Source organism: Aulonocara stuartgranti (assembly GCF_965226115.1).
Source record: "Aulonocara stuartgranti genome assembly, chromosome: 4".
Classification (NCBI taxonomy): Eukaryota; Metazoa; Chordata; class Actinopteri; order Cichliformes; family Cichlidae; genus Aulonocara; species Aulonocara stuartgranti.
The window spans coordinates 24,036,422-24,045,561 of NC_138942.1; the positions used below are offsets into that span (position 1 = coordinate 24,036,422).

Here is a 9,140-nt window from a genome sequence, read left to right on the forward strand (position 1 = left end):
AGCAGATGGACTGAGGATGACATCTTAGGCAGGACACCCTGAAAACCCTAAGACCTATGTGAGAATGCTGATTGTTGACCTCAGGCAACCTGGTTAGCAAGCTGCTGTCACTGGCTCCGGCTTCGTAGTTGGATTTAAAACTTCCTCTCCAACAGACCACAGCACATGAGACTTGGAGGCCTCATCTCATCCAACATCATCCTCAGCACTGGCACTCCCCAGGGCTGTGTTCTCAGTCCACTCTTATTCAGTTTCCACACATCTCTACACTCCTATTTATAACAAAAATTTCACATACAAGTTTGGAGACGACATAGCCGTGGTGGGGATGATAACCAATAACAATGAGGTGACCTACAGAAAGGAGGTCCAAGCCCTCACATCCTGGTGTCAGAACAATGACTTGCTCCTCAATACCAGCAAGACAAAGAAGCTTGTCGTTGACTTCAGGAAACATAAAAAGGATACATCCTATGCCAGTCCGGCGATTGATAGATAAGAGGTGGAACAGGTGGAGACACACATACATTCACATACATTCCACCTTTTTTCTACAGTCCCTAAGAAAAACTGGACACAGAAACTCCTCACCAACTTCTACCAGTGCACCACAGAAAGAAATGTGTGGTGAAGTTCTCCAGCTGCACCTCAGAGGAGAGAAAAAACCTGAAGCGGATCACCAAGACTCCAGAAAAGGTCATCGGTGCCCCTCTCCCACCTCTGGATCATATCTACTCTGTCTGAGTGAAAAAACAGAGCTGAAAAGATCAAGTCTGGCTGCACACACCCTGCACAGTGTCTTTTTCGATTCTCATCTTTTCCCGCCTCTCTGGCAGGTTCAGGGTCATAAGAGCAGGAACAGAAAGACTCAAAAACAGCTTCTTTCTGAGGGCCTCAATTTTACACTTTCACATGTTGTGCACCTTAGTTTTGCACTCTCATAATTTGTACATTATTTATTCACAATTTCACAATCCAATTCAAACAACTTAGCAATAGACAGGTAAGTACCTCCCATGTCCTTATTTTTCTCATTTTATTTTTTTCTATATGCTGTTGGGCTCCTGCAACCCTGAATTGGATCAGTTCTGATGCACCATGATTTTGCAACAAGGTTTCTATCAGACACTGAGACTGCAGAATTTAAGAGCAAGCATCATATTATCGAGTTTAAATTTTAGAGTTGCAGCAGCCTGGTAAATTGCTTTAACTATGACTCACGTTTTATAAATTTAAATCCTGCATATTTACCCAAAACACTTCAGATATTCTTTATAATTCTCAATCTGAACACCCTTTCCTTTTTGTGAAACATCAGCCTGGAATATAGAGCGTGAAGCTTAAGCGCGTGTGTGGTCCTTTACATTGTGTTTGCATTTAGTTTTGCTGTCACTCTGTTCACTCACGAGCACATATGCGGGGTTGCATTCTCCCTGGCAAAACACATATTTAAGAAAAAAACATCCCGATGTGAAAAAAAGACCAAAAACTCCAAAGAATTTCTTTGTCTCGAGTAAATACAGGGTTTGCCTAAAACATTAGCAAACAGTCATTAGCACAGAGAGGGCTCCGAGTGTCTGTCTCTTTGGTGAGATTACTGCTTTTGAAAAGATGGGGCAAAAGATTCTGAACTTCAGGTAGAAAGCACAGCCTTTTCCACTTACAGACTCTCATCCAGGCTGGAGATCATACGCACATGAAGAGACCCGCCCCCCTTGCTGCTGAGCTATATTTGACTAGGACTTTTTGAACATGGTGAGAACAGCTAGAAGAAGAAATAACTGCTGCCACTGAGATTCTCTGTTTTTAATCATGCTGTTTTTAGATGTTGGCAACAATATCTTAATTTTTGTTTGTCCCCAGAGATTGGTATTTTGCTTTGGAGCAAACATTTTTCCAGTAGAAAGAAAAATAATTGGGCAGAGGTCATGTTTATTGGCATGGAACGGGAAAAGAAAAAAAAAAACTATTCTGACACTGAAAATTAATTCACACAATCAGTGACTTATGTTTCCAGTTACCATTACCGATGAATGATGCACTAGAAGTTGACTTGACTGGAAACTTAGTCACTTTGTATGACAGATGAGCCACCAGCTTAGGTCACAGGCTGCTGCTCCAAGTGGCCTATCGGTCACCGTGCACCAAAGCCTGACTCAGATGTTATAGGTCGCTTGTACATTGTGACATAATCTATAAATCAGCATTAGAAGCTAGAAAGGAAAAGCTAAATTCCCAATCTCCGTGCTAACCTTTTGCATAAAGCAAGCCGAGCTTGCCAGGATCATTCTCTGCTCTCTAACGTCTTTGACCTTTTTTGTCTTGTTGGAAGATTTCTGAGAAGAGAGAGGGTATAGCTGGTGTGTCACGACAGAATATGCATGCAGGAATTATGTAAGGGCCCTGACATTTTGGGCTGTGACCTGCTTTGGTTCTTCACTAGTTTGAGGATCAGTCAGACATTCGCTCAGACAGACCCAAGAGGTTGGCGCCGCTCTTGGGCTGAAATGATGTCTTAATGCAAAGCCTGTTGTGGGCTCTTTCTCTGTGATGTGAGACAATATGGGCTTTATCAGCAGCACACAATATGAAATGTGACAAATTGGCATTACCTCATTACTCAGTCCTGGTAGTTCAAGTTCAAGTGAAAAGAAATGTGCGCTCATTATTTCTTCTCTCTAATGTTTGCTGCTGAATGATGTTTGTGCACAGTCTTTATGTCTCGTTGTCTGCACGTTTGTCTGCTAAAGGAGGAAGAGGCCATGTGACTGCTTTAAATTGGATCTATTATGCTTTTCCTTATTTCATCTTATTTGTGCTGTTACAGTTGACTTACACCAAACATAGCCAAAGTTTGGAAGAACGAGGTGGGCTTATGTGCCAGAAATCCCAGTGAGACAAAAGCTCAGACTACCCTAAACACAGCTTTTTTTCTATTCTTGGCTCTGTGTAATGTCAGAAAGTGGGAATATAAGATCATCTAAGGCACACGGCTCCTCTATTAGCTTAATGGTTGGGTGACTTTTAAGCTTATGGTAATGGGATGAGCTAACATGTCTTGTTTCAGGCAAGGGAGACGTTGCACTAAGATTTAAAAAAAAAAAGAAATTTTTTGAAATTTGAAAAATGCAAACCTACTCTGGTGTAACGATTAAAAATATTGCAGTCTAGAATCACGTGTATAAGATGAGGGTTACTTGACAACCTGACTAGAACAAATTGGTACCCATTGCACAAAATCTAGACTTTTCTGTGTAGTGGGTTCAGTTTTTAAAATTTGTAAGGAAATGGACCGGCTTCTCTCAGACTGTGAATTTAATGAAGCTAAGATGATTTTTATTCAATATGAGCTAAAATGAGTGAATGACCCAATAAACTGAGCAGAAAAGCTGCTTTCTGATAGACTCCTATGAGACTGGAGGTCTTTCTTTCACCACCGCTATCACTATCTGGTGGTTTTCAGATAGCATGCAGGTATAAGACTCTTCTGCTTTTGCTTCTTCTTTTTTGACTCAGAGGATGCGTTTTCCATTTGGTATGCTTTCATTTATAATGTCTTATACTGTTTTATACTCAAAATATTTTGTCTACTAGCACACTCACTATGATGGTAGGAGTGGTCACATGTAGACACAAGCAGGTGTGCACTAAACTGGCACCTCACCAGTGATCTGCGATGAACCTGGAGTCCAATCCAAGGCTGGACTAGACCATGGGAAACTTGACGTCAAAGAAGTTCAGCCTCCAAAATAAGTAACCTTTCCTTCCCCCCTCTCTGCTCTCCGGTCTGGCCTGCATTTTCATATTCCACTGGTATTTCCGGATGGCTCCCACATTTGCAAAATAAAGGCCATCAGAGTAATCATTATAATGTTGAACAATAATAACTGGGGGACTGAATGAAAGCCTGGAGAGGCTTGTTGACCTTTGAGAGCTAAACTGGTCCTGGCTTCTGTCTGTGCACTGCTGAGCCCATTGTGTTCCCAGACCTTATCATTGTGTTGCAGTTTCCTCTCCATGCTGCGTGTGTGTGAGTGTGTACGTTTGTGTCTGTGCTTCTGCCCAGTCCTGGTGTACGCGCATGTGTGTATCTGTGTTAGTGAACTGAGCAGGCAAACTGGAAAGGTACAAAGGTTTGAGGGTTGATGCCTGCTGTTTCACGCTTACTGGAATCTTGAACACACACACACACACACACACACACACACACACACACACACACACACACACACACACACACACAAATGCATATCTTTGCACATTTCCCACATTTGGATCAAAAGACAACCTGCTGAAAGGTTGGCTCAGGACTCTCTTCTCTGGATGAGAATTAGTTGACAACGATATTAAATGGTTAAAAAGTCTTATAATACAATATTCATCATTATTTTCAGCTCAAGACCACAAACTAACTTTTTAAAAATGAATTCAAAAATATTTTTAGCGTATTACAGAGACTTATGGAAATATGTTCCAGAAACAATGACAGGTTTCCATAAATGTCACAGCAACATATCTGCTTATCGTTTCTACCCTTATCTAAACCTGACATTAAATAAACTCCTCACCTCACGATTTAATGATTTATATAATCTTTGCCTGAGACCGATGCGGAGTTTACAGGGTCTGACTCTATAAATAGAGTTATGTTTCCTCAGTGTGACTAATACAAGAATGCACTCGTGCATGCACGCACGCCTCTCAGAGAGGTGAAAATCAGCAATTTTCTGTGTGTGGCATCACATCTCAGTCAGGACTTTTAGTAAATGCCAAAGATTAAAAGAGACTTTCAACAGTGGGGCCCATTCATAAAAGTTCATAGCTGAAGATAGCTTCAAAGTATTGCAACAACTCAGGAATGAGTGATGGGTTTTGCCTCAATCCTCATCGGTGGGAGTCTTTAGAAGAGGAGAGAACAAAAAGAAGCGAGAAAGAAAACAAAACAAAACAAAAAATGCCCAAATGAAAGACTCGCTGCCCCCTTCCCTCTCCTTCCCCCCACCTGTCGCTACCTCCCCTCCCTCCTGCCCTCCTTCCCAACGCCATTCCCTTCTCCAGGGAATGGTGTAGGAGAAAGACGTCCTGTGATGTCACGGATTGCTCTGTTCTCCCAGACAATACACCCACACCTCCGGGGCTTCCCCGGCCCCAGCAACAGGGGGAGCTGTTATGTCCTGGTGGTATGTGTGCTATGACTCATCGCCTCCTTTCTCCCACGCAGGACACACACGGCGTCGTCGTGTACACACACACACACACACACACACACACACACACACACACACACACACACACACACACACACACACACAAGCACAAAGTGCATTGGTGCAGTAGATGGACAAAAGGAGGGTGTGCTTGTGGGATGTAAGGTTGGACTGATGGAGATGTTGCCGGGACAACCAGTATCCCAACACAGCTCTGACCCCGGTAACGCCTGTGGCTTATTGAATCAATGGCAGTATTGATGCAGATGGAGAGAGTGAGACATCAAGGAAGAGAAAGGGGAGAGTGACAGTGTTTTTGTGTGTGAGTAGTTACTGAGTTGGCACGCTTTATATATGACTGTGTTTACAAGTGTTTGTGTTTTCTTAACAAAATAAATGCTGAAACTTAGAAACCGTGTGATTAAACAACCCTCCTGTTGAAGACCTGCTGCTGCTCTGGACCTGGCCTAGCAATTGCCACGGAAACCACAGTCCAGCTCTGTGAACAGTATCACAATACTGCAAATCCAGTTTAGCCTGCACTTACTGTACATTATAACTTATTTATAACATGAAAGTATGCCTATGTAATTTGCTTTAAAGGCCATTTAAAAAAATTTCAAATAACTTTTTGTTATTGTTATTTTCAAATAACAATAACAAAGAGTAACCACTCAGTGAGGTGACTTATAGTGGCACTCACATCGTCTCATTAAAAAACTCTAACATGAGCCAAAACGTTACATTTATGCTTTGAATTTGTGTTTTATAAAATCTGACGTACTGCGCAAATCTCCCATCTCCCCTGTCCTCTGCCTCTGAGAGTGACGCTGTCACACATTGCTGCAACTGCAGATAACTGTAGCTAGCACAGACACTGTGTGCCAAATACTGAAAAGAAAGAAAAAACGCTGAGCTCCCCTCCCAACCCCTTCACTCCAACAGTACTGTGGCATCAACTTTAGTGATGAGTGCATGAACAGCAGCAATGAGAAGGAAGAATAGAAAACGTGCAGGTGGGACCATGTGGTAACTTAATGGTCTCCTCAACTGTGATGGGAGGGGTGCCAGGCTGCAGCACATCCATCTATACATCCTGAGGTTCACACTGTTTTTTGGATCTAGCAAGAAGTGATGGACTGATCCACCACTAAGTGTCATATAACTACGTAACACACAGGTCATCAAGAGTTCAAACGAATCTTGGGACACCGGGTTCCACCCGGGGTTACGCCTGTCTGAGTGTCACTGGAGCACAAGAAAAATGAATTTACTTGACATTATTTAACTTTAATAATCATTAACTGAATATGCTGACATATCACTGCTGTTGCCTGATTACGCTTCCAGGAGACAGAAGTGAATATTTATTCAGATTTTTGCTAATATTTATTTTTAGTTCTGGTTTGAGTTTTTGGATTAAAATAGTTCACTATGCTAACAGGTTAGGCTTTGTGGCAGGAAGTGCATAAGCAGTGTTATTAATTAGCAATATGTAATTAGTTGTTACATTAATTTTGCTTTACTCTCTATCAGGACTTGAAATTTCCTATCTTGCAATGTAAACCTGAGGCTGGAGTCCCTCACGCTGACATAAATCCCATTCCTAATGAGGACACAAATGACTTTTCCTTTTAGTATTTACATATGAACACAAAAACAACAGCAAAATGCAAAGTTGAAAACCAGCACAGAGACCTTTAAATGATCCTCACAATGATTCTACTTTAGAAACAGGCAGAAGCAGAAGACCGACCGCTCATCACTGCCTTTGTTTTCTTGCTGAAGATCAGGCTCTGGCTGCTGGGCTGGGCTCAGCATACACTCAGCTTTAACATCATTATAGGTTCTTCACTAGCTTTGCGTTAGCATGCTGTCTGTACAAATGGTTGCAAAGAATTAATGTTATGTTGACGGTATAGTGCAGCTGTTTTTGTCCCTTCCCATCATTTTCTTCTTCTTTTGTGCAATTATGCTAATTCCCTCCTCTCTGCATTAAAATCAGCTGATTGTAGCACAATGGAATATTAAGAAAGTTAAAGTCATGTTTGATGTTTTTCATTCCTTCTATCAGCCCATCATGCAGAAAACTAAATGATGCAAATAACAACATAATTGTAACTGTAATGTAAATGTAAACTGTAATATGACTACTGAACTTGGTCCACTAACAGGTTACATTACTCCATTACCGAAAAGTGTAATGTGATTACAGTAACGGGTTAGTTTGGACAGTGTTACACCCTACACTGCATATGTTGTATATTAATATATTTTTTGTGCTTATTTCCCTGAAGACTAAAGAAGGCTATTGAGATGTGTTAGAGTGAATCCAGTAAGGTTGTGAACTGTAAAAGAAAAACAATGAGCTAAAAGGCACCAAAACACTCTGCTAGCTTAAGGGCAGAGCTAAATTCTTATTCTCTATAGATTTACCTCTGCAAGCAAACTCTCTCACAAGAAAAAGAGTAATTCAGTTCTTTTTAATGAAGCTATTTTGAATGATATACACAATACTGTCACTGTATCTTGACTATCCGGTTGTTCAGTGATGACGCGACGAATCCTACTTCCGGGTCTAAAGTAGTCTGCGTTTAATATGGCTTTTGTGTTGTTAACATGTTTAATGTTATGTATTTTCTTCTATTTGATCTCAAAAAGCTCCTAAAACAGTCAGTGATCCCTGTTGACCTCCCTCGGCTTTTATTACCGCTAATCATTTATTTAAGCTCAGTTTTTAAAACCTTAGGATGTAACTACAGCCCAGCCCATGCAGCAGTATATGAATGACTAACCTCGTATTGTGGATGGATTATCTCAGTTGTTCTCCTGGCTGAAGTTTGGTCCATTTACAGCATCCTGCCATGCGATTACATTTGTTCCTGACCACCGAGAACACTCACGGTAACTTTTATCGAGTGGAAAAAAGGTTAGCTTGTTTATATTATGCTAACATAGCTGTGTCACTAGCGGTCACGTAGCACATCATTATATATCAGCTAGCCCAAGTTCAGTAACCCTACAAACGTCACTGCTGTTTAGTTTTCGGTCTTCATTTATGTTGGAAGTGATAAGAAAGCTGTACGTTTTAATTTGTTTCCAAAACCCCGCAGTCAGGGACATGCTATATTGTATTTAGATAGAAGCTAGCGAGCTAACATCCTGCTAACTTCTAACTCCGTTAAATGTCATAAATTCCGTTTTCTTGGATGCCTGGATGTTAAACTCAGTTGTTACACCTGGTAGAGCAGAACGCTGATCATTTTATTAAAGATGAAAGACTTTAGACAGTTTTTCAACTCTCAGTAATGCCACAGTGATCGTTTGATATATGGACCCGCAGCGGAGTTTAGACCCAGACACTGCTAGTGACGTCAGACTGAACAACCGGATAGCAAAGGTTAACCGAAATAATATTTAAACTATAGCCTCATCCGTGTGGTCGGTACTTGGTATTAAGTAAAAAAGAACAGCAAACTATTATAAGATTACTATGACTGGCTCATGCGTGGGTATTAATAATATTACACATAATGGCACATGCTAAAAAAACCCCCAAACAATTATTTAGGAGACCTAAAACAATAAGGCATTTTTTTAAAGGTGCTATTTGTTAACGCAGTTGAATCCTGTCCATACATTACAACATCCTGTCACTGGTTAAGGATAAAACTGTTTCATAGTGCAGACTGCCAAGATCTATAGCTGATCTGGTGATGCTGGGCCTGATAAGAGTATCTACAACAAAGTACCTCTGGCCATCAAAGCTATCCTACTATTGTTCCACGCAGAGGAAGCAAGGTTTGTTGTGTTATTGTTGGATTAGGGAAAAAGAGTGAGAGAGAGCTGGAATAAGGCAGCATGCGTGCATGTGCTTGTGCGCAAGCGTTTGACGTACTATGTGTGTCCACATTCACGTGTATCTCCTGTTTG

At 41.1% G+C, this 9,140-nt stretch overlaps 1 protein-coding gene across 2 annotated transcripts in view; it reads right to left on the reverse strand.

Moving 5' to 3' along the window:
- Positions 1 to 8,159, reverse strand: part of LOC309704591 (adenylosuccinate lyase-like) — a 26,378-nt gene extending 18,219 nt beyond the window's left edge. For both annotated transcript variants that reach the window (XR_014276294.1, XM_082529834.1), the window contains exon 1: positions 8,003 to 8,159. The gene's annotated coding sequence lies outside the window, so the exon portion shown is untranslated. The remainder of the gene's footprint in view (positions 1 to 8,002) is intronic.
- Positions 8,160 to 9,140: the final 981 nt, after the last annotated feature.